This window comes from Salvelinus namaycush, chromosome 32, assembly GCF_016432855.1.
Source record: "Salvelinus namaycush isolate Seneca chromosome 32, SaNama_1.0, whole genome shotgun sequence".
Classification (NCBI taxonomy): domain Eukaryota; kingdom Metazoa; phylum Chordata; class Actinopteri; order Salmoniformes; family Salmonidae; genus Salvelinus; species Salvelinus namaycush.
The window spans coordinates 4,528,116-4,554,714 of record NC_052338.1 but is presented as its reverse complement, the minus strand read 5'-3'; the positions used below and the strand labels follow the sequence as shown (position 1 = coordinate 4,554,714).

Genomic DNA, 26,599 nt, shown 5'->3' with positions numbered 1-26,599 from the left:
AGGGCTTTGTGATGGCCACTCCAATACCTTGACTTTGTTGTCCTTAAGCCATTTTGCCACAACTTTGGAAGTATGCTTGGGGTCACTGTCCATTTTGATGACCCATTTGCGACCAAGCTTTAACTTCCTGACTGATGTCTTGAGATGTTGCTTCAATATATCCACATCATTTTCCTTCCTTATGATGCCATGTATTTTGTGAAGTGCACCAGTCCCTCCTGCAGCGAAGCACCCCCACAACATGATGCTGCCACCCCCGTGCTTCACGGTTGGGAGGGTGTTCTTCGGCTTGCAAGCCTCCCCCTTTTTCCTCCAAACATAACAATGGTCATTATGGCCAAACAGTTCTATTTTTGTTTCTTCAGACCAGATGACATTTCTCCAAAAAGTACGATCTTTGTGCCCATGTGCAGTTGCAAACCGTAGTCTGGCTTTTTTAAGGCGGTTTTGGAGCAGTGGCTTCTTCCTTGCTGAGCGGCCATTCAGGTTACGTCGATATAGGACTCGTTTTACTCTGGATATAGATGCTTTTGTACCTGTTTTCTCCAGCATCTCGAGGTCCTTTGCGGTTGTTCTGGGATTGATTTGCACTTTTGGCACCAAAGTACGTTCATCTCTAGGAGACAGAATGCGTCTCCTTCCTGAGCGGTATGACGGCTTCGTGGTTCCATGGTGTTTATACTTGCGTACTATTGTTTGTACAGATGAACATGGTACCTTCAGGCGTTTGGAAATTGCTCCCAAGGATGAACCAGACTTGTGGAGGGCTACAATTTTTTTTCTGAGGTCTTGGCTGATTCCTGATTTCTTGATTTTCCCATGATGTCAAGCAAAGAGGCACTGAGTTTGAAGGTAGGCCTTAAAATACATCCACAGGTACACCTCCAATTGACTCAAATGATGTCAATTAGCCTATCAGAAGCTTCTAAAGCCATGACATCATTTTCTGGATTTTTCCAAGTTGTTTAAAGGCACAGTCAACTTAGTGAATGTAAATGTGATACAGTGAAATAATCTGTCTGTAACCAATTGTTGTAAACATTACTTGTGTCATGCACAAAGTAGATGTCCTAACCGAGTTGCCAAAACTATTGTTTGTTAACAAAAAATATGTGGAGTGGTTGAAAAATGAGTTTTAATGACTCCAACCTAAGTGTATGTAAACTTCCGACTTCAACTGTATCATTGAGGTCAAAATCAATGTAAGCATAATGACCTTGGTTTATCTTCCTCAACCTCACCTGCTGTCTTGCCCTCTGAATGCTCTGCTATGAAAAGCCAACTGACATTTACTCCTGAGGTGCTGACCTATCGCACCCTCTATAACCACAGTGATTATTATTTGAACCTGCTGATCATCTATGAACATTTGAACATCTTGAAAAACGATCTGGCCTTAATGGCCATGTACTCTTATAAACTCCACCCGGCACAGTCAGAAGAGGACTGGCCACCCGTCAGAGCCTGGTTCTTCTCTCTTCCTAGGTTCCTGCCTTTCTAGGGAGTTTTTCCTAGCCACCGTGCTTATACATCTGCATTGCTTGCTCTTTGGGGTTTTAGGCTTGGTTTCTGTATAAGCACTTTGTGACAACTGCAGATGTAAAAATGTCTTGATAAATACATTTGATTGATTCAAGGTAGAAAAAGTAAAGTCTTGAACTTTTGAATTCAGATTTGTGTTAATGCAGACTTTTTAGGGCAAGAACATGCCATCTGATTCGGTCAGTGCTATCCGGTATAGCAAATACCCATCCGCTTCAATGCTTCCCCCTTCGCAGATTTGTTTATTTATTTGCAGTATAGGACGAGTTAGTCATGTGCGGGCTTGTTTAGATTTTGTGTGCTTCTGTGGATCAGAATTGCATTGTGGGGTGCATTGTGGGGTGCATTGTGTCTTGACCAATTTGATAAGTTTGAAGTGTAGTGTGTGTTTCTTCGGAACAGGGCACCCCTCAAGGGGCTTATTTGAGGCGTCTCGTGGGAAGTCGATTTTGAAGTGATTCAAAATATTCCTGGAGTGACTGAAGCGTGTCGGATGAATCGTGTGGTGAATGGTGAAAAAGTGAAGAGTCTCACTGTTCTTTTGTTTTTTAATATGGAGTCTCTCCCTACTCAGGTGCAGTTAGGGTATTTTAACAGAGCATTTATCCCAAGAATGATGCAGTGTGATCATTGTAAAGCTTTTGGTCATGTATCAAGTGTTTGCAGAAGAGAGAAGCAGATATGTCCAAGTTGTGGAAAAGATCATATTATGTGTTTTAAAAGTGAGGAAAATGTGACATTTTGCAATTGTGGAGGGAATCATGAAGTCACGTATTTTGAATGCCCCACAAGGTTGATAGATAATGAGGTGGCCAAAGTCAGGGTTGTACAGAGCATTCCATATGCAGCAGCTGTGAAAAGGGTTGAAGGTTTGAATGGTGCACCAGAAGAGTCCATGGTGGTGGATAGGCCTACACTGCAGGCTGCACAGGTTGCCTTTCACAAGCAGGGTCCTGACATTTTAAAGGTTAAGAAGGTGGACTTTGTGGCCTTTATAGCTATGGTAATGAATTGCACTTCCAAGGTTGAGAGAAGGTCCAGGAAGATAGAAATCATAGTGGAGCGGTTCCTGGCGCTGAAAGATTTCTCACTGAAGGAGTTACGTGGAATATTGGCACAAGCCGTACCATTCTCTCAGGTTCTAGAGCCTGAGACGGGAGATATGGAGAATTAAAAGAAGGAAGAAGTGAGACGTTTTGTTTGTTTTGGCAATGTACTATTTTAATTGGGGTGGATTAAGTTAGTTTCACTATTACGTATGGATTTATTTGTATTTTTTGGGGATTAAAACCAGTCCTCCATAGTGGCATAGTGGTCTAAGGCACTTTGCAGTGCTAGAAGTGTCACTACAGACCCTGGTTTGTTCCCAGGCTGTTTCACAACCGGCTGTGATCAGGAGTCCCATAAGGCGGCGCACAATTGTCTGGGTTAGGGGAGGGTTTGGCCGGAGGGTAGGCCGTCATTGTAAATAAGAATTCGTTCTTAACTGACTTGCCTACTTAAATAAAAAAATAAAAAAAGTCCAGTTGGTGGCGGCAATACAGTTTTTTGGGTTGTAGTCCGCCATAAAACCCACAGAAGACGAAGAAGTAGAAGAATAAGTTAGTCATGTGACCACCCACTTCCGTCATATGACCGCGGTGTTTAGGGTTTCGGTGAGGAGGAAGTGATTGTGCTACAGTTTTGCAAAGTTTGGCTCTGATGCCATAGTATCATAACTTTCTTAGTCAAATTACGACTGAGAGAATACTGAACAGCATGGTCACAAGGGCTGGTTTGATGGGGTTACGAAGCCGAGTCGCAGTACTTTTCTCAGTTGTGCTATCGCCAAGTCTATGCACCTCTTTTGGCCAGGTAGGAAACTTGTCAGATATTTTGACCGGTTTGTCAGTCATGGGTTGTATTCCTGAGTGTTTATCAACATTTTTAGCTTGATTCTACACAGCTTTGCAAGATGTAGCCAATCTATTTTGTAGGTCGTTTACTGCAAGAAAGCATAGCAGTATAATGATTTTGGGTGTGATAAAGTTGTGGCGCAAGAGCTGTTATCTCTGTAACCAACACTGCAATAGACTTGCGATGTACGTTTGCACTAACAGGCCGTTGCAAAGCTAAGCGACCAAAACAATCCAACAACCTCTTGCACCTCTACATTTAGTAATCCATCCTGTGTTTTAATAGCAGATAAGTTAACTTGCTGAATTGGTGGCATATAGTATATGAACAAGAGTAACACTTGTTCTGAAGGCACAACATTACTTGGATGGCACAGAGAATGATTTTATGGACACATCCTGTTGATCTTGTTCTGTCACTTTCACATGCTGTCTTTTTATAATGGTCTCTCAGCAGTTCTTGTTGGCTAAAATCCAAGCTTCTTCCAAGAGGGAACTTGGCGGTTCGCTTTCTGCCCACTCAGTTTCACCTGGCCTAACATGGCAAGTGGCTACATCTGCCAAGCAGTGAGCCAAATGAAGTCTCTCTTTCTCTCTCCCAGATTGACCCCCTGGTCTATGATGAGCAGTTGCTGTGGGTGAGGGGCGGGGCAGGGGAGGTGAGCACTTACCGGATCCCACTGCTCTCCTTCACCCCCAAGGGCAGTCTGCTGGCCTTCGCTGAGGCCCGGAAGAAGTCTGCCAGTGATGTGGGGGCCAAGTTCCTTGCCATGCGACGGTCCACAGACAGAGGTAGGCAGGCAGGCAGAGCAAAAGACAGTGCAATGCAGGGATGGGCAACTTTGATGGGGTTGGCAGCCCCCCCCCAAAAAATTGAACTCATCGTGAGGGGCCACAGTGGCTCGCATGTCTGCGTACCCACATCCATTCCCACACATGCAGTCAGCAAGCCTTTTGACAGCAAAACAAATCCTGCAATTCTACACATTTTGTAATGGGGCGTGAAGAGAATGTTGCAGTTTTAAAGCAAGTTTGCTGCAATTCTACACATTTTGCCATGAGGTGGTGAGAATTTAGCAAAATTATAACTCATTTCATGCAATTCTACTCATTTTGTTATGGGGCGGAGAGAAAAATGTGCAGTTTTACCGATCATTTCCTGCAACTGTACACAATTTGTCATGGGGAGGGGACAAATGTTTGCAGTTTTTAATATGCTATCTAATGATCAATGGGCCCCCCCCATTTGGTAATTCAACCATGGTTACTACAAGTTTAGATAGCTGGCCGCTAGACTAACTTACCAATCAAAAACTGACATGGGCTAATTGATTGACTGACATAACAATGATGAGAACCTGCGATGTGGGGAATTGTAATTGGCTCGTTTCAGCTAGTTTTATCTTGTTCTTGATACCATGTCTTGTTTTGAGGTGTTTTTACCGATTTTCATGTTAATGCTAATATGGCTCAAATTCACTAGCTAGCTAAGCAACGACTGTAACGATGCATTTGACAGACACCAAGTGCTCATTGTGCAAATTGTATGTATGTTTTCAAAAAACATTGGAGACGAAATAGATGTTGTCAACAATCTATGCCAACCCGGCCTGTTCTGCCCAATAGTTGCTCACGTTGGAAAACGGGGAGGGGTTTGGTTGTGGTTCAATTCACTGCTGCCCTTACTTTTAGTAAGCAGTATCAGAGATCCCACTCTGGAACTTTGATATGTCCGTAGAGTATATTATGTTCAACAATATATTAAACATTTTGTAAAATCAAACAATACATTTTTTCAATATTCATAAATGAATGTTTCAAACTTTTAAAATCAAAATACCACTCATATTACAGAGCAAGCGGTAAAGCTTTATATGACACCACTGTATGCTTTGTAGCACCTACAGAATAAACACTATGGATTGTGTTAAAGGAGGCCTGGGTAAGGTCAATATGACATAAATATGCCAACTGAGTCATTATTGGTCAATTATGCTTTTAGATATACATGTCAACAATCCTTCCTCAAAATGAATATTCTATGAATTACATTTTGTGAAAATCCACCAAATCATGTTTTTTTTTTGTCTGGGTTTTGTGAGGAATAATTCTAATAGGGAATTCCAGGTGAACAAAAAGGAGAGCAGTAGCAGATAAAATAAATAAATATTGTTTATTACAAGCTGCAACAGGAAGACAGAGAAAATGTCTAACTGGCCTTCTCTGATCAGGCTCTTCTATCTTAAAGGCCCATTGCAGATAACTTGATTTTCCTGTTTTATATATATTTCCACACTGATGTTGGAATAATTATGATAACATCCTTTCAATGTAAGAGTTGTTTTGATATTGAGATAAAAAGGACTACATTGGACATTTTAATCCAACCTGGAAATCTTCTTTTAAAGTTCCAGTGGATCTGTTTTTATCTGGATATCAAATCATTTCTGGGTAACAATTTAAGTACATTACTGTGAATTTAAAATGGTCAAAAAGCTAGCTTCTAAGCAAAAAGCCACTTCTCATGCAAGAATTTTGCTAGGACTGTCTGGGGGTGGTCTGAGTAGGTAGGGGAAAAGGAGCAGTTGAGGGGATTTGATTGATCTGGCCCGGGTGCCCGGATAGGTGTATTTTGCACAGGGTAAAAGTTGATTGCATTAGTTTTGGAACCCGGCAGCCTCCAGTCTGGCGTCAACCACTATCAACAGATATGAGAATAATCCATAACAAGTCTAGTGACCATCAACCTGCACCTTGAGTGTCACAAATGGAACACTGGAAATTATGTATTACAGAAACCCCAAATATGCTAAACATTGTGTTCACTCTAAATTAAATATTAACTTTTGTTATGTTAAATATTCCCATTTCAGACAGACAGAGAGACAGGACAGAGAAACACACGGATACTCGTACACATATTTGAATTGACATTGCTTTTTATCAGTGAATCTTCACTCCAGTGCATTTAATTTACAGCACTACTTATGACTGATACTTTCCTCCTCCCTCTGTCTCTCTCTCTCCCTCCTCTATACCTCCCCTCCACCCTAGGTACCACGTGGTCTCCCACCACCTTCATAGTAAACGATGGCTTCCTGGCTGACGGACTGAACCTTGGTTCAGTGGTGGTGGATGAGGAAACTGGCTCTGTGCTACTGATCTACTCTCTGTGCTTCCACCAGTACCAGTGTGACCCCGCCAGTATAATGCTGGTGGAGAGCATGGACGACGGACTCCGCTGGAGCCCACCAAGGAACCTCTCGGTCCAGCTGGGGGTCAAGAACTTCGTACCTGGGCCCGGCTTTGGCATTCAGGTGGGTCACCATCATCCAAGGCTTTCAGACTTCTCTTCATCTCCCATTTTTCCTCTCGCTCTTAAGCTTATTTTTCCTTTGCCAAGATAATCCATCCACCTGACAGGGGTGGCATATCAAGAAGCTGATAAACAGCATGACCATTACACATGTGCACCTTGTGCTGGGGCAATAAAAGGTCACTCTAAAATGTGCAGTTTTGTCACACAACACAATGCCACAGATGTCCAAGTTTTGAGGGAGTGTGTAATTGGCATGCTGACTGCAGGGATGTCCACCAGAACTGTTACCAGAGAATTGAATGTTAATAACATCGTTTTAGAGAATTTGGCAGTACATCCAACTGGCCCGACAACCGCAGATCACGTGTAACCACGCAAGCCCAGGACCTCCACATCCGGCTTCTTTAACGTCAGGATCGTCTGAGACCAGCCACCCGGACAGCTGATGTAACTGTGGGTTTGCACAACCAAAGAATTTCTGCACAAACTGTCAGAAAGCTCATTGGTGTGCTCGTTGTCCTCACCAGGGTTTTGACCTGACTGCAGTTTGGGGTTGTAACTGACTGTACCGGGCAGATGGCGGACAGTGTGTATGGTGTCATGTGGGCGAGCGGTTTGCTGATCTCAACATTGTGAACAGAGTGCCCCATGGTGGGGTTATGTTATAGGCAGGCATAAGCTATGGACAACAAACACAATTGCATTTTATTGATAGCAATTTGAAAGTTAAAAGATACCGTGACTAGATTCTGAGGCCCATTGTCGTGCCATTCAACCGCCACATCACATAATGTTTCAGCATGATAATACACTGCTCCATGTCGCAAGGGTCTTCTGTTCACAAGTCCTGGAAGCTAGAAAGGACTCAGTTCTTCCATGGGCTGCATATTCACCAGACAATGTCACCCATTGAGCATGTTTGGGATGCTCTGGACAGACGTATACGACAGCATGTCCCAGTTCCTCACAATATCCAGAAACTTCGCACAGCCATTAAAGAGCACAGGGACAACATTCTACAATCAACAGCTTGATCAACTCTGTGGAAGAGAGGCAATTGGTGGTCACAACAGATAGTGACTGGTTATCTGATCCAAGCCGCTACTTTTTTTTTTTTTTAAGGTATCTGTGACCAACTGATGCATCTCTCTTTTTCCCAGTCATTTGAAATTCATAGATTAGGGCCTAATGAATTTATTTCAATGGACTGATTTTCCTTATATGAACTGTAACTCAGTGAAATCATAGAAATGGTTGCATGTTGCTATTTTTATTCAGTGTAGTTTCCCCCTCTTTATTTGCCTTCTCTACCGACCTATGACGAGAGCTCCTTTATATTTCCTTCCTCGTGATTCCATTGCTGACGTAGCCTACTTTTGTGTTGTCAATTATCAGGCCAATTTCTATCATCATAACCTTAACCCTTATGTTGTGTATAATAATAAACCTTAGTAATAAATATTGGGGTCAATGTACCCGGGGTCAGTCGTTTTGATTGAACTGTTGTGCTTTGATAGAGTACACTGTTTTGACTGTCTCTCCATGTCTCCGCTCACAGAAGCACTACCCTCCTGCTAAGGGGCGTCTGGTGGTGTGTGGACATGGAGGGTGACGGGGTCTTCTGCATTCTGAGTGACGACCACGGACGAAACTGGAAGAATGGCGCCGCGCTGAAGAGCATCCCCTACAACCAGCCCAAACAAGCCCTGGACTTCAACCCAGATGAGTGCCAGGTAAAGCTAACCAGGGAGGGAGTGAGCAGGAAGGAAAGGATGGCACACAGTACAATAGCCGTGTAGTTATTAGGAAGGTGGGAGGAGCTATAGGAGGACGGGCTCATTGTAATAGCTGAAATGGAATTCATGGAACGGGATCAAACTTATGGAAACTCCGTTTGACTCTGTTCCATTAACTTCATTCCAGCCATTACAATGAGCCTGTCCTCCTATAGATCCTCCCACCAGCCTCTTCTGCCATTAGGCAACCCTCTAGTTTTACTAGTCTAGTTTTACTAGTCTGGTACTAGTGTCATACTTATTTTATTTAACCTTTTATTTAACTAGGCAAGTCATTTAATAACTAATATATACATCAATGATGTTTCTCTTGCGGCTGGTGATTCTCTGATCCACCTCTACGCAGACGACACCATTCTGTATACTTCTGGCCCTTCTTTGGACACTGTGTTAACTAACCTGCAGACGAGTTTCAATGCCATACAACTCTCCTTCCGTGGCCTCCAACTGCTCTTAAATGCAAGTAAAACTAAATGCATGCTCTTCAACCTCTGGACGGTTCTGACTTAGAATATGTGGAAGAGAAAATACAGTAGACGGCATCCGTCAAACGAGTGATTTATGACCTATTTTATGGGTCACGTCGTTACGCCCATATATGTTCATCCTGTCCTTCCGTTCTCACACTCTCGAGTGAGTTTTTATTTAAACAGATGCACTATGTTAAAGCTGTCATGATGATTGATGTGTAGTGACCTCGTTGAACTGTGGAATGTGTTTGAACATTTCAAAGAGTATGGCCCCCCCTGTTGTAGTGAACTTAACCCTTAAAAAAATTATTTATGTAGGCTCAGCTAGTGAACAACAGTGAAAGTGTCTAACAAACCTGTTTCAAGTTATTAGTGGCACTCAGACCCCAACAAACCAAAGAAAGCTCCCTTCTGTCCGGGCTGTTGTATATGAAAACCGTCATGTCCGGGGGTATTGGACAGCCGCAGTATAAGTAAGAGCTGTGAACACTACAAGCAACCTCGATAAACCCCAGAACACTAAAGAAGAAATTAAAATAAACCCAGAACACAGAACACAAGAGGAAATTAAACATGTCTCCTAGACAAATTGTAGGTGTACTGTGTTCCTCGTGTCAAGAACACAATGACAAAACCATCGAAGACATTCTTTGGGTAGCCCCTGATTTGTTTTAATGGAGTGCTGGATATGAGTGACGGCCATATGGGTTACATTTTCCAACCGGACGATTCAACGGTGAAGATTTTCACAAACAGCGGCCACAGCACCCTTTTTCAAACAAAAACAGAATTTTGAAGGTGAGGATGTGGAAATAATATATTATATTAGATTTTGTGTGCGTTAGGTAGTTTGTGGCAAATGTTTGATATTACCTGTTAGAAATTACTGCACTGTTTGGATGTCTCTCTAATAAGGTTTCCTCAAATATTATATATGGTTGTTACAGATATTCTAAAAGTGGAAGACATTGAATTTTCCGGTATGTTTTTATGTCAAATGTATGTCTTTTTTTAAGTTAAAATGTATATATTTCGTATAAATATATTTAAATATTGTTTAAAAATGTCTATAGGATACCAGACATTTTACACAGCTGCTACCGGGAATAATTGATTTGGATCATCCAACATCAGCTGTTATAACTATCCATGATGAGGATTCAGAGGAACAAACGGAGGCCTGTTCTTCTTTACGCAGCCCTACGGCCTCAAGCTATTTTCGACGTAAGTCCCAAAAATAAAAAGGCGTAATAATCTTTATATATTAAACACTAAACAAAAGTGTGTACACTATTTTAAAAAGCTCATCTTGTGTTGACAGCGGACAGAACCCCAACAAGAATACCCGAGGAAATATGGACTCTACCTATGAACGGCTTCGGGGGCGCTGAAACCATAACTCCAAACAACACAAGAAGCGCAGATTTAACACACAGCTACACACCCCCTTTGAACTCCACCCAAGAGCTATATAATCTAGCACCTAAGGCGCATCACAATACTTTGGCATAAGTGCACCGCGCAGAATCACCCCGGCCCGAGAAGGGCGACTGGTCTGAAAACGATTGGATTCAAGAGCATGCTCTCTATGGATACTGTATGACCAGTTATGTTTTTTTTATTAGTTATACATTTTTTGATAGAATATGTAAAAAAAATGTCATGTTTTTGTTTTCCCAGACTCCAACGATAGCGATACAAACCATGCAGAATCTACAAAGCCAGAGGACATTGGGATAGGAACCCCGTTATCGAGGATTCCTAAGAAAAGCAGGCATCAAACAACCAGAGGTAAGTTAACTAAACCCCAAGGCCTAACAGCGAGAACTGTATTAATATATCTGTAATATATTTGAAATTGACATTTTTATATAATATATATTTTTCTTTGACTCCTCCCAGGCGTATACCGACACAGAAGGCCCAATATGTCGAGAGGAAGAGGTCGAGGAGGAAGAGGGCGCCCAGGACATGCATAGTAAAACATCGAAACCTGATAATTTCAACACTGTAAATGACAAGGATGAAGAAGACGATGTGTTGATGTATGAAGCGGCCAAACAGCTTGATACAGTCAATTCTGAGGTAGAAACAATATTCATTGAAGATATTCTCAATGAGGACCCAGATCCTGAAAAGGATCGTCAAGATGGGTTTCTCACAGCCTTTTACAGGGCTCTAAAAGCCAGAGAGGTCCAGCTACACAAACGTATGGTTGCTTTACTAAGGCGTCAATACAGTCAAGATCTATCCTTCTGGCATAGAACAACGCCCCGCTTGTTAAACAACAATCTCATAAAAAAAATGCACAAACAAGCACCCAAAACTGTATGTAACATGGCTACTTCTAGAATACCAGAAGAACTCATATCCTTAATTAACCAAATGAAATGAGATAGGTCCAACCTCCCCATCAATAACCCAAACACATTAACACCTGTTATTACAGATACCCCTAGAACTCATATCCTTAATTAACCAAATGAATGAGACGGGGCCAACCTCTCCATCAATAACCCAGATACATGAACACCTGTTATTACAGATACCCCCAGAACTCATATCCTTAATTAACTAAATGAATTAGAGCACAACATCTTCAACACCCCCCACACAACATCTTCAACACCCCACCCCCCACACACACACACCTCCTTTAACTCCTATGTCCGATGACTCTGAGCAACCCCACAATGTTTTTGAGGATTTGGAAAATTGTGTAATAAATCAGTGGCGATGGTATTGATAGAAGTGTTTGTGTTGTGTACCGCAATAAATTCAGCAGTACAGAGATTTGTCCGTGTTTTAAATTTCACATTGATGAATCAGAACCTTGATTATGCAGTTTTTTATGTGATGATTTTGGATACTCTGAGAACTTTTAGAAAGGGCTACAGATTAAGCCGAACCTCGTGATGTCTTACAACTTGAAATATCTGGAGATAGTATGCAAAACACAGTATCTGTATCAGTATCTCACAGTATCTCACAGTATCTCAGGAGGCCACAGCCTCCTGTATACCTAGACCGACGAAATGCCGTCGGTCTAGGTATACAGGAGGCTGTGGCTTTCTCAGACAGTCAAATTTGAAAAATTTCTAAACATCAAGATTGTGGTTTTGTACCATAGAGCTAATTCAGCTCTCTTGAAATTCCAGAACAACCCACAACCTCATCCTCAGATTCTGTACTTTTATGTGCAAAACGCCCATTATTATGCTATTACCAACATCAGAGCTTTTTTAGGAGCGCCAAATGTGTGTCCATGTCATACAGGCTACACCCGAAAGGGGGGGCACTCTTGTCGTTATAACTGTTCAGTATGTCAGGATGAAAAATGTCCGACGCAACCCTTAAACCTAACACCCTGTGCGGATTGTCAACGCATATGTCGTTCGGCCGACTGCTACGAAAAACACAAAATTGAAACATGGCACCCCAAGGCATGTACATCTGTAAGCAGTTGTGACATTAACAAGAAATGTCCAAAATGCCATTGCAATTACAACCTTAAAATAGACAGCCCTAAACCTCACGTGTGTGGGATCATACATTGCCCTATCTGTAAAGGGCCTTTGAAAAGCAGAGACACTGAAGTAGTTCAAGAAGTGCCACACGAGTGTTATATTCAGCCCTTGGCTGAAGATGAACATTCAGAGAAATATGTGTCTTATGATTTTGAGACTAATCAGCAATCCGGGGTTCATTTGCCTATTTTTGTATCTACCATGACTTTCAAGGGTGAAAAGTGGTCGGCAGAGGGACCCAATTGTGCACTACTCTTTCTAAAACACTTCAGAAAACCACAGTACAGAAACTTCACGTTTATAGCCCACAATTCTAGAGCCTATGATTCCTATCTTCTTTTGAACCCCTTGATACAACATGGCGTTGCAACCAGTGTCATAGCGCAAGGTAGTAAAATCTTGTGTTTTGTAGACCCCGCCTTCAACCAGAGATACATTGACAGCTTAAGTTTCTTACCCATGAGATTGGCTCAAATGCCTGAGGCCTTGGGTTTTGAAAACTCTGAAAGGTTGGTTTCCTCATTTCTTCACATCTGAGGAGAATCTACATTATATTGGATCTTATCCCAGCCCCGATATATACGGGTGTGATCAAATGTCTCCCAAAGAGCGCGAGAGATTCATGACATGGTATGCGACAGTACGTCATAATACCTTTGATTTCCGTAAAGAGATGGAGTCATACTGTGACAATGATGTGGTTATACTGCGTGAAGGATGCCTCAGATTCAGAGAAGAGGTAATCAAAGATGCCGGGATTGACCCCTGGAGTTGTACAACTATTGCATCGGCATGCATGAAAACCTATCGTACACACTTTTTACCTCCAGCATCTATAGCTATTCCATCGCCTGACAACTACCGACGACATTTCAAGTCATACTCTAGCGGGTCCATTCAATGGTTGGAGTACTTGGCCCAGGATAAAAACATTTTTATTCAACATGCCTTGAATAGTGGGGAGAAGGCAATTGGCCCGTATCACGTAGATTGACGGTGTTGAGACAGTGTTTGAGTACAACGGTTGTTTCTTCCACGGTTGTAAATCTTGCTTTGTGCCCCAGGCCATGTGTGTCTTAACCCAAAAGACTTTTGGGGATATGTACCAGGAGTTCCAAGACAAATTGGAATCTTTACAGGCTGCTTATGGGTTGAAAGTGAATGTGATGTGGGCGCACGAGTGGACAGAACTCAAAAAGTCTGATTCTCATGTTCGAGCTTTCCTTTCCAGCTTTGACACACCAGAACCCTTGGAACCCCGACAGGCCTTGTATGGAGGTCGTACCAATGCTTTGACATTACGGTATGTAGCGCAACCCTATGAGACAATAGGACATGTAGATATTACATCCCTTTATCCTCATGTAATGAGTTCCTCTTGTTATCCTATGGGTCATCCTGAAATTATTCACCGTGACTGACTTACCACAAAACTATTTTGGTCTGATTAAAGCAACTGTTTACCCTCCCCGGGGTTTGTATCTGCCAGTGTTGCCTTACAAGGGATCTCAAGGAAAACATTTCTTTCCCCTTTGTCGCACCTGCAGTGAAAACCAACAACCAGGAAAAGCCTTGTGATCATTCAGATCAAGAAAGAGCCCTGACAGGTGTATGAGTCACCGTTCTCTAAGGCTCTAGAGAAGGGGTATCGTGTGGCCAAAATCTTTGAAGTGTGGAACTTTTCCAGGAAATCACACTCTTTTTAAGGAGTACATCAAGACCTTCTTGAGATGGAAGCAAACGGCTTCAGGGTATCCTGCATCGGTCACAGATCAAGAGAGCAAAGAAAAGTACATTCAGGACTATCACGACAGAGAAGGTATACGTCTTGACCCTGACAGAATAGAGGTCAACAAAACCAAAAGAAATCTGTCAAAATTGTATTTAAACTCGCTTTGGGGCAAACTATCCCAGAGAAGCAATATGCTAACAACGTCGATCATTAAAGATCCCGAAGAATTTATGGAATTAGTTTTTTCAGACCAATACGAAATTTCACGTTTTTCATTCTTGAGTCAAGACATTGCCCTGGTGCAATGGAGACGTAACAAGAAGTGGGTTCTACACGGCCTATGGTCGACTTGAACTGTACACACTCATGGAACAGTTGCAGAGGCGTGTTCTGATGGACTTGCTTAAGTACCACAGCAGCCCACAAGATTGCTAATGACAGAAGACCTAATGGGTGGCGTCAGTTTCTTAAGGCCCTGGCAATCCTCAACATTCCCCTCTCGGATGTACCAAACTATAAGCTTCGTCAACAGATTCAAACTTTAAAACAAAACCCTTCAAAGAGCTACAGCACCCCTAAAGATGTTCTAGCAACCCCTCCCCCCTTTGAAAGGGCTGATGATAACTCATTTATGGGCGAGTCCTCACCCCTGAACATCTCCAGACCTTTTCCTGATCTCTCAGGGTGGTTAGACTTTTGAATGACTTTTGATTAAATTCAATAAATTGTATTTGAAAAATGTGAGCATTTGATGTGAGCATACGCCTTGATTACAGGGTCTTAAAGGACACATACAAAACAAAACAATCTACGGTGCTATCATTACTTCTTAAATCATCATTATAAAGAGACTTCAAAAGAAACTCCACTGGCTCTTTGGCATAGGTAGAATACACAGTGTTGACCACATGTAGTGGAAAGGTTATCTTGTACTTGTTTGATGCTGTTGTAGATCTTTGATCAATTTTTGATCAAAAACTGTTTAATAGATGTGGGGAAATGTGAAAATCCGGGGGGAAAGCCGTAGGAATCAAAAAAAGTTTAGATTTTTCTTCCTCCATCTTCTAATGTCACAGCTAGCCAATGTTCACCCGGCATGTGTTTAGGATGGGTATTGACAATAAACATGGCCGGTCGCTCCTTCCATTTCTCAATAGGTAGTTCATCACAAGCCCATACTCCACAAAATTGTTTTCCAATCAAGCGGCTCATGAGACCTAGCTCTTGGCTTTTCATGTTTTTGCTCAACGATCCTTAACATCTTAATAATAATCCACTAAGACTTGTCTGACGGCATTAACTTCCAAGATTGAATCAGAGCATGCATAAACAATCATACTAACTGTACAAGCTAAAGGTGTACGGAAACGCATTTCTAGCCTTAGGTTACCTTGGGACACCACAGACAGATTTCCTGAGGTGTCATCATCAGGTGCTAAATTGAACACATACAATGTGTAACCTTCTGCAAAATCATTTCTGTCAATAGGTAAAAAGAGATCTTTTAGATGCCTCCCGGTAGCCAGGAATAGATTGTAAAATTCTCGCACCGATATGTTATTAAATTGTGGTTGGAAAGCCTTAGCAGGGACCTGACGTCCGTCCTGACAGAGAGCTACATACTCTGCAATGAAATGTTGAAAATGTACGTTTTTTTTAATGTAAGCTGCCCGTATTAGAGGCGTGATCAACCAAGCCTATAACGATGTAGCGGGGTAAAGGGCCTAGAAACAGGTTTTCTTGACTACAGATTCTACTTCCCACCGGTATGCTAAATGTTTTCATGGTAATTCTTTGGGGAGGGTAAAGGGCATTTCCTTTCATCAAAGCCTGTGAATGACCCAGACGAACGGCCGGAGATACCGACACCCTTTTAATAAAAAGCTTAGCCCCCAACACTTTTAAACTAAAATTACCGTCTTGGGCAGACATCAGACAAAGCTCATCCTTGGCTCTGGTTAATTTTAGCCTTAAATCAACCGAATTTAAAAGTAAACGTTCTTGAAAGAAAATGGCAGTGTATAGGCCCTAGCTAACTCTTGAGATTCAGCACAGTAGCGAGCACGTGCCTCCAGTCCTTTTGTTTTCCCCAGTGGTTGGGTCTATGTCTTCCATAGATGCTCCTGCAGTATCCTTGCTAAACAGCCCGGCGCTGAATTGTGTCTTCGGAGTAGTTTAGTAAACATTCCAGGATAGCCTTATATAAGGATAGGTGGCACTGCTTTGACTGATAAGGTGTTCACCCAAAGTCACATCCACTTTAGAGAAGATGGTAGCCAAGGGGTTATTAATGAGACTCACTTTGGCATCATTTGCAATATTGGTACCATCTCTTTTGGTCACTTTGAGACGGAAATGCAATAAGGTGTTGAGGTCCAGGTAGTTGTCACCATGGCCTGGGATGAAATATTCTATAGGACCGTTGTCTGTAATGGCAGAGAGTGGGGCTATCTCCACATAACAGGACCTCTCTATTGAATGTTGGGTTAAGGGGGCCGTGAAAAGATTGAGCTCTGTTTTTATATCTTCAGAGGACATGCGGTGTAAAAGAGACATGTTGCTTGTTCTTTTAGAAAATACTTCTGAGTATTTTTTTTGTTGTTTTTGGTCCAGACCTCCTCACTTTACGTCGTCTTTGACTTACTGAGATTCTTTGAACGGTTAACCTCCGCTTTTTAAGGACCGGCCTGCCTTATACCCGGAGGTCTCTTTTTTGGTCTTCGAGACAACAGCATAAGACCCGAGCCTTCTTGATGCTCGGGATCTGATGAAGCCCGTCTGGTCATAGCATTGGCTACAACCTCACAATATTTTTGTCTGCTGATTTTAAATGTGGTTTGGCTATGCTGAGGCCTCTGTTCATAAACGGTAAAACCATCCTTAAGAGGTTACGAAATATACCTCCTATCCCTGAACCATACATGGTAGGGGATCCATGATAACCGGGTAATCCATTACCCGCTTGATCAACATAGTATGAGACATATTGGTTAGGATCGAGATGGTGGTTGTGTACCATAACCATTTAAATTTATTTTGTATTATGTTTATTAAAAAAAATATATATATATATATATATAATACTAATAATACACTGCTCAAAAAATAAAGTGAACACTAAAATAGCACATCCTAGATCTGAATGAAGGAAATATTATTATTAAATACTTTTTTCTTTACATAGTTGAATGTGCTGACAACAAAATCACACAAAAAGTATCAATGTAAATCAAATTTATCAACCCATGGAGGTCTGGATTTGGAGTCACACTCAAAATTAAAGTGGAAAACCACACTACAGGCTGATCCAACTTTGATGTAATGTCCTTAAAACCTGTTGAGGACAGAGGGCGCTGTTTTCACTTTGGGGGAAAATCGTGCCCAATTTAAACGGCCTCGTACTCAATTCTTGCTCGTACAATATGCATATTATTATTACTATTGGATAGAAAACACTCTCTAGTTTCTAAAACCGTTTGAATTATATCTGTGAGTAAAACAGAACTCCTTTTGCAGCAAACTTCCTGACAGGAAGTGGAAAATCTGAAATCGATGCACTGTACTAGGGCCTGCCTATTAATGTCCTTGATATTTATTAGTATAGATGCACTTCATACGTCTTCCACTAGATGTCGACAGGCAGTGAGAGAAGAAATGGAGTGTGTAACTTGATCTGGGGTCGAATAATAGCTCTCGGCATGACGTGTCACCAGTTTCCTGTTTTCTGGAGAGCGCGTGAAGGGACCTGGATTTGCCTTCTGATAAGCTGTCGTTATGGACGACTAATATCTCCGGCTTTGATTTTATTTGATACATGTGACAATATCATCGTAAAGTATGTTTTTTCAATATAGTTTTATTAGATTATTGAAATTTATTCGGGACGTTAGGCGTGTTGCGTTGTGTGCCTTTGTTCAGGAAGGAGAGCTTAGCGCCACTTTGCTAGCTTTCCGTGCTAATTGACTGGAGAAGAGGACATTCTAAATCCAAACAACGATTGTTCCCGACAAAGGACCCCTTGTACAACATTCTGATGAAAGATCATCAAAAGTAGGACCCATTTTATGATGCTATTTCATATATATATATCTGTCGAACATGTTGTACTAGTCGTTTGCGCCCAGATTTTGGGTACTCTCTCGCTATACCTAAGCTGGATGTCGTAATGAAGTTATTTTTAGAATTCTAACACGGCGATTGCATTAAGAACTAGTGTATCTATCATTTCCTATACAACATGTATTTTCTAGTAACGTTTATGAATAGTTATTTGGTCAGAATAGTTGGAGTGTCATAAAAATATCCGCACATTCTGGGAAAAAGATGCTACGTTAGCACAATGTATAACCACTGATTTCAGCTCTAAATATGCACATTTTCGAACAAAACATAAGTGTATGTATAACCTGATGTTATAGGACTGTCATCTGATGAAGGTTTATGAAGGTTAGTGAAAATGTATATCTTTTGCTGGTTTATTCCCTATCGCTAACGTGCCTATTGCTATCGCTAATGTGCCTTGATGAATGAATGCGGTAGTGTGGTAGGCTATTGTAGTAAGCTAATATAATGCTATATTGTGTTTTCGCTGTAAAACACTTAAAAGATCGGAAATATTGGCTGGATTCACAAGATGTTTGTCTTTAATTTGCTGTACACCATCGATTTTTCAAAAATGTTTTATGATGAGTATTTAGGTATTTGACGTTGGTGTCTGTAATTACTCTGGCTGCTTCGGTTCTATTTCTGACGGTAGCTGTGATGGTAGCTGCAATGTAAAACTGATTTATACCTCAAATATGCACATTTTTCGAACAAAACATAGATTTATTGTATAACATGTTATAAGACTGTCATCTGATGAAGTTGTTTCTTGGTTAGTTTGGTTGGTTCTTGGTTAGTTAGGTTGGCTTTGTGCATGCTACCTGTGCTGTGAAAAATGTCTGTCCTTTTTTGTATTTGGTGGTGAGCTAACATAAATATATGTGGTGTTTTCGCTGTAAAACATTTAAAAAATCGGACATGTTGACTGGATTCACAAGATGTGTATCTTTCATTTGCTGTATTGGACTTGTTAATGTGTGAAAGTTAAATATTTCTAAAAAATATCTTTTGAATTTCGCGCTCTGCCTTTTCTGTGGAATGTGGGAGGAGTTCCGCTAGCGGAACGCCGGAGCCAGACAGGTTAAAACAAGTCAAAATGAGGCTCAGTAGTGTGTGTGGCCTCCACGTGCCTGTATGACCTCCCTACAACGCCTGGGCATGCTCCTGATGAGGTGGCGGATGGTCTCCTGAGGCATCTCCTCCCAGACCTGGACTAAAGCATCCACCAACTCCTGGACAGTCTGTGGTGCAACGTGGCGTTGGTGGATGGAGCAAGACATGATGTCCCAGATGTGCTCAATTGGATTCAGGTCTGGGGAATGGGCGGACCAGTCCATAGCATCAATGCCTTCCTCTTGCAGGAACTGCTGACACACTCCAGCCACATGAGGTCTAGCATTGTCTTGCATTAGGAGGAACCCAGGGCCAACCGCACCAGCATATGGTCTCACAAGGGGTCTGAGGATCTCATCTCGGTACCTAATGGCAGTCAGGCTACCTCTGGCGAGCACATGGAGGGCTGTGCCGCCCCCCAAAGAAATGCCACCCCACACCATGACTGACCCACCACCAAACCGGTCATGCTGGAGGATGTTGCAGGCAGCAGAACGTTCTCCACGGCGTCTCCAGACTCTGTCACGTCTGTCACGTGCTCAGTGTGAACCTGCTTTCATCTGTGAAGAGCACAGGGTGCCAGTGGCGAATTTGCCAATCTTGGTGTTCTCTGGCAAATGCCAAACGTCCTGCACGGTGTTGGGCTGTAAGCACAACCCCCACCTGTGGACGTCGGGCCCTCATACCACCCTCATGGAGTCTGTTTCTGACTGTTTGAGCAGACACATGCACATTTGTGGCCTGCTGGAGGTCATTTTGCAGGGCTCTGGCAGTGCTCCTCCTGCTCAAAAGCAGAGGTAGCGGTCCTGCTGCTGGGTTGTTGCCCTCCTACGGCCTCCTCCACGTCTCCTGATGTACTGGCCTGTCTCCTGGTAGCGCCTCCATGCTCTGGACACTACGCTGACAGACACAGCAAACCTTCTTGCCACAGCTCGCATTGATGTGCCATCCTGGATGAGCTGCACTACCTGAGCCACTTGTGTGGGTTGTAGACTCCGTCTCATGCTACCACTAGAGTGAAAGCACCGCCAGCCAGCATTCAAAAGTGACCAAAACATCAGCCAGGAAGCATAGGAACTGAGAAGTGGTCTGTGGTCACCACCTGCAGAACCACTCCTTTATTGGGGGTGTCTTGCTAATTGCCTATAATTTCCACTTGTTGTCTATTCCATTTGCACAACAGCATGTGAAATTTATTGTCAATCAGTGTTGCTTCCTAAGTGGACAGTTTGATTTCACAGAAGTGTGATTGACTTGGAGTTACATTGTGTTGTTGAAGTGTTCCCTTTATTTTTTTGAGCAGTGTATATTAGATATGTAGAGACGTTTTGGATGGTCTAAAGTGGCGTTTTTCAATCGTTTTACCATAATTAGATTATTTTTGTTCTGATCCGTTTTAAGCTCAACCAGAATGTTTTCAATATATTTCTTGCTTACAGGTACATAGTGTGGCTTGTCATAGTTAACAGTGACTACATCACCATCCTTTCCATCTATATGAACTGTTCTCAGGAGGGGCACATAACTGTCTCCTACCCTTTGATAGGATATGATGTTTGGTATACACAAACATGTTGTAAAACCCATGCAGGTATATCCGCAGGGAATGGGAATAATTTATCTTTCACATGGAACTGGGACAAGGGATGATTAAACTCTATTTCGTGGAAATTGTTTTCGCACAGGTTTATGCAGAGTGTAAGCATCCTGCTCTGCTAGCCATTCATTCACTTGAGCAGCTACTAACCTGCTACCTGTTTCTTCGGCTATAGCTCTCTGGAACCTCTCCTTCCCCCCATAAGACCCTGGGTTAGAGGGGGTATAATACATGTTTTTCAACATCTGCGCCGTCATCCTTCTTGCCTCTCTGATGTACAATAACATTAATGAGCCCCTTTCAAATAACGAGAACTTTTCATTTTGCATTTTATTTTTGCTAATATTTTTTTTTAAGTATTACGTATCCATACACTTCAGGATATTAGTACCCGTTTTCTCAGTGACCCATGCATGCAACACCTTGTATACTTGGTTTACATTTACAGGCCTATATCGCTGAATTTTTAAAACACATACATCCGTTATATAAACAACAAACATGATACATGTTACAATCAAATAATGTTTCCAACAAATAAACTAAAATCTTAGACAAGGATGTTTCTAGTTCTTCAGAATCATCTACAAGACGGGATACCAGTTGTGTCCATTGTAGAGTCTCCCCGGTATGTCTTACATGACTCATGATTTGCTCAATTTTTAGCACACGCTCTGCATAACCCCTGTATTTTGGGTTTTGTAGAGCGATACATTGTTCACTTTATTTTCAGTAATTTGCTGCATAACATTTGTAAATTCTCTCAAAAGAGAAAATGTATTCTCTCTAAAATCGTATGCATATAGTTACCCATTGCTTTATATCTAAATAAAAATCTATACATTGTTACTCGTTCTCTTGGGGTTTATTGAGCCAGAAAGTCACCACACCAGCCACCAAAGCTTCCTTGTATTTGTTGTCGTCCACCAGTGCGTGCCTGATTTCTTTGAGTTTCTCGTGGATGTAGATCACCTCCTTCAGTTCATGTAGGAAAGCCTCGGTTACACCGTAAACCCTGGGAATGGCACAAGATATAAACACAGATGTCGTCGTTGGCTGGTTGATCTCACAAACGTGGCATTTCTCTTATATACTCTCCAATCACCACATCTAAAAGTGCGTCTACAGAGGTCTTGATGGTGTCCACAAAAATAGTACTGACCACCCCATCAAACACATCCTCAGGCTGTGTACATGTAGGGGGTGTCGGGTGGCTTGCCTGGGGGGAGTAGAAAGGAGGGCTGTGAGGCGTAGAGTCCTTAGGGTCTGGTACCCATGACGTATCGGAGTCCTGATATGGTATATGAATATCCATGGTATATGCTGAAATGAAGAACCAGAGGCTTTATGGTCACCCCTTTTATTGGTGAACCATTCCGTTGGTATCTGGGCGTGGTTAACGTAACAGCCGCGTACTTAAGTTTTTTTAGGGGATGACCCTTCTGGGGGTTCCTTTGAATCATAATCCTTAGGATTCATATATATCATGCACTTCCTTAGTTGGCTCTGTACAAAAAGAGCATCCACTAACTCTAACATTTTCAATTCCATTAAATCCCAACTTTTAAAAAGCCAAAGCCAACTCCTCCTTTGGCTGCCTTTCCTTCCAGTTCTCTGCTGCCAATGACTGGAAAGAATTGCAATAATCACTGAAGTTGGAGACATATCTCCCTCACTAACTTTAAGCATCAGCTGTCAGAGCAGCTTACCGATCACTACACCTGTACATAGCCCAACCAACTACCTCATCCCCATATTGTTATTTATTTTATTTATATATTTTTTGGTCCTTTGCACCCCAGTATCTCTACTTGCACATGCATCACTCCAGTGTTTATTTGCGAAATTGTAATTATTTCGCCACTACAGCCTATTTATTGCCTTACTTCCCTAATCATACTTAATTTGCACACACTGTATATAGACTTTTCTATTGTGTTATTGACTGTATGTTTGTTAATTCCATGTGTAACTCTGTGTTTGTGTCACACTGCTTTGCTTTATCTTGGCCGGGTCGCAGTTGTAAATGAGAACTTGTTCTCAACTGGCTTACCTGGTTAAATAAAATAAATAAATAAAACATTTTATTTAAAATGACGGCTTACCTTGTGATACCATTTGCTTTTGTTCTGGTTTTATGCAGTAGTGCTGTATACTGATTACAATGCAGTTCCTCAACTAATTTTGTTATCAGGGACTGGAAAGCTATAGTAGCTTGTCCTTGTAGGACAACTTAAATGAATTCATCTGAGTAACAACCATCAGTATCCCTTGATGAGAAGCGCTTGAGAAACACCGTATTAGCTTTTATCAGTTTTATCGGGCTCACCTCAGTTCCTCAATCAAACTCCTCTCTGCCCCCCCCCCTCCCCCCTGTAGCCTGTCGAGATGGAGGACGGTAGCATCGTCATCAACGTGCGCAACCAGAACAACTACCACTGCCGCTGCCGCATGGTGGTGCGCAGCCTGGACGGGGGCGAGACGCTACCCATAGAGCAGCTGTTGTTTGACTCCACCCTGATAGACCCTGTGGTAGCGGCAGGGGCACTGCAGAAGGAAGGCGTGATGTACTTCACCAACCCAGCTGACAGTACTCACAGTAAGGACTATGGGATTGGGTTGGGGCCCTTTGGTGGACAGAGTGGGTGGGAAAGGGGAATAGTGGTGAGTTATTATTTTTGACTTCCACCTTCAACCTTTCTGTCCCTCTTGCTTTCTTTCCCTTCCTCTCTGTCTCTCTCTTTCCTTTCTTCCAGGGGTCAACCTAACCCTGCGCTGGTCTCTGACCAATGGCACGTCGTGGGAGAAGAAGGCTGTCCAGATCTGGGCGGGGCCAAGCGGCTACTCCTGTATGACATCACTTACGAGCGGCGGCGCAGAGGACAGGAAGTTCATCTTCGTCATCTACGAGAAAGGCCACAAGGACTACTATGAGACCATCTCCTTTGCCAAGATCCACCTCTACGGTGGACTGTAGTAGAGTAAGGCTGGGGGGGTGGGTACTTGGTAGAGTCTGCTTCTAACTACTGGTCCATGGTCAAGGTCCGTATTCTCAAAGCCTCTCGGAATGCTGAACTAGGATACATTTAGCCTTTTAGATCATAATGAATTAGATTATATAGACGGGAGACCTGATCCTAGATCAGCACTCCTCTGAGATGCTTTTTAAAAAATATAATCCCAAATATTTTTATCCACTTAATAATAGTTATGGTTAGGATGTGGATCGGGGAATTTCATCTGTGGTTAGGGAATTTCATCTGTGGTTAGGGTATTTCATCTGTGGTTAGGGTATTTCATCTGTGGTTAGGGTATTTCATCTGTGGTTAGGGTATTTCATCTGTGGTTAGGGTATTTCATCTGTGGTTAGGGTATTTCATCTGTGGTTAGGGGGAGGATGTTGAAGATTCTTTCAGGAAGGAAGGAGGACTCATTGGACTTTGCAGCACAGCTTTATTTTGATAGGTGAAGGGAGACATTGAGAAATACAAACTACTGCTGTTGTATGGCACCAAGAATGACAGGTTTGTGCCACTTTATCCTAAGGTGGGCTTTTAAATACATCATGATTGTATTAATTAGGGCAAAACCCATTCGCAGCGGGAAACGGAAATTTGCTTTTCTTATTGGACAAGTTCATGTAGTTCCTCCCTGTTTTAGTCTGTTTTCCTCGATTTGGTGCCTAATGTACATTTTATTAGTATGGCCCAATCACAGGTGTCCCGTCCTTTACTGAAGCTATGATAGTCTGTAATGATTGGGGGTATGTTGGTGTACTCTTCCTGTCTGGGGCTCCCATAGCTGAGAGAGGAGGAAATCCCTCCACCCACATCTTTTATTTTGTGATGTGGGGAAGGAAAAAGGTTTGGGTGGGGTATGCGTCTCCAAGCCATACAAATATTGGGACAGACTTACTAAGCGTTTGCAACTGTGCTATTTCCATAGGGCAAAAAACTTGAACAAAGAGTAAAAATATAGGTTTAGAGGAGGACATTTTAACGCCTAGTAAATCTAGCTCCCATGCATCACAGCCCCTAACAGAATGGTTTCACTTTCAGAATGGATCTTGCCAACTTTTGGCATGAGATTAGTCCGTATGATGAGACAATAGTTTGTGATGGAATTGGACCTGTAAATGATTGACTTGTGTCAGAATAGGAGATGCACATTTTGAGTCCATTTTCTTTTTTCTTTTTTTGAGCCAGGGATGTAATTGAAATCCCCCTTGTGCTATCAGTTGAACGTTTATTAAATGTGATTGTGTCACAAATGCCTCAACTCAGTACCTGGCACTCCCCTTGTATGTGAAACAACGTGACAATTTACCTCCGGTTTCTATAGCATATTTGATCGGTCTCATCTAGCTAGCACACTTCTGTCCACAGCAGTTGTAGTTGTTTCCCTCAGCTCACCTCGCTGAACCTAGCTGTGAAGCCGACATACTGGTATGCAATGGATTCCTTGTTTAGTGGTAAGACGCTGCACCTGGTTAAATGCACACAAGGATTTGATTGGTAGTTCACTGAAAATGATTTTGATGAGAAACTTTTGCCTATCATTGAAAAATCTGGATGCACGGCAACTCATTGTGTCAAGAAGTTTAACTGCCACATGTTATGGTCTTTAAGTCCACTTGATTTTGTGTTTTATTTTGCATATATTCTTTTTATTGTAAGACTACATATCTTACGAAGTTTATTATCCTTCCTTTCCTGAAAGTGTGTAACTTCAATAAAATGCTTTCAATTCACATTTTAAGCTAAGATTTGTGGTTTTAACATTTCAGATGCCTTTTTCTTATCAAGACATTGAAGTCCAATATAAATAGTGATTTATGGGAGGTGTGAGTGTGATGTGTGTCTGAGTACAAATATGATATTCTGTATGTACGTTTGGATATTGTACTGATATTTTTCCAATTAGTGGTAAAAGATAAGACCTGGGCTGCCTGTGTAAAAGCAGCCATTGATCTACAGTATGTGGAAACATGTGTATCAGTTCATAAACCATGGAATGGGTATATCAAATCTTTTCGCAACTATTTTGCAGTCTATATGGCACAGCTGTCAATTTTTTGGTCCTGAAATTAAACTGGTTTTTTTTAACCAATTTTATTTAACCAATTTTGATCTTTAATGCAGGGCTGACAGACAAGTTCCTTCCTTGCAATAATGCTGCAATCAGTTTGTTGTAATTTTGAGTAGAGCAGACATTTCCATATGTTTTTGTTAGCTGCATGTGTGACAACTCCACCGGTCCTATGTATGATATAATTTATAAAGATTATACCAGATTGTTTTTTTATTTTTTTAATCAATTATTATATTTGAGCTTAACCATATTTGTTGTTGTAATATTTGTTCTGTCTTTTCTGGTGGATTAAACTGAAATTACAACCAACTTTCTATGGCTTGTTTTAAAAATATTTTGGAGATAATTTCATTTTCAAGTAACAGAAAGTGAGAGATTGTAATCTGGATAAAGGGAAAAAGACCATTCTGGAA

General features: G+C 41.9%; 1 long non-coding RNA gene and 1 pseudogene across 5 annotated transcripts; both read left to right on the top strand.

Moving 5' to 3' along the window:
- Positions 1 to 3,178: 3,178 nt before the first annotated feature.
- LOC120026973 lies at positions 3,179 to 26,599 on the top strand (annotated as a pseudogene).
- LOC120026974 lies at positions 8,979 to 11,815 on the top strand. 5 transcript variants are annotated; one of them, XR_005473258.1, is made up of 5 exons: positions 8,979 to 9,820; positions 9,970 to 10,002; positions 10,096 to 10,246; positions 10,344 to 10,813; positions 10,925 to 11,815. It is a non-coding gene; the product is annotated as an uncharacterized LOC120026974 (long non-coding RNA). The 5 variants fall into 5 exon arrangements; XR_005473259.1 differs by lacking the exon at positions 9,970 to 10,002; XR_005473257.1 differs by having other exon boundaries at positions 9,970 to 10,246.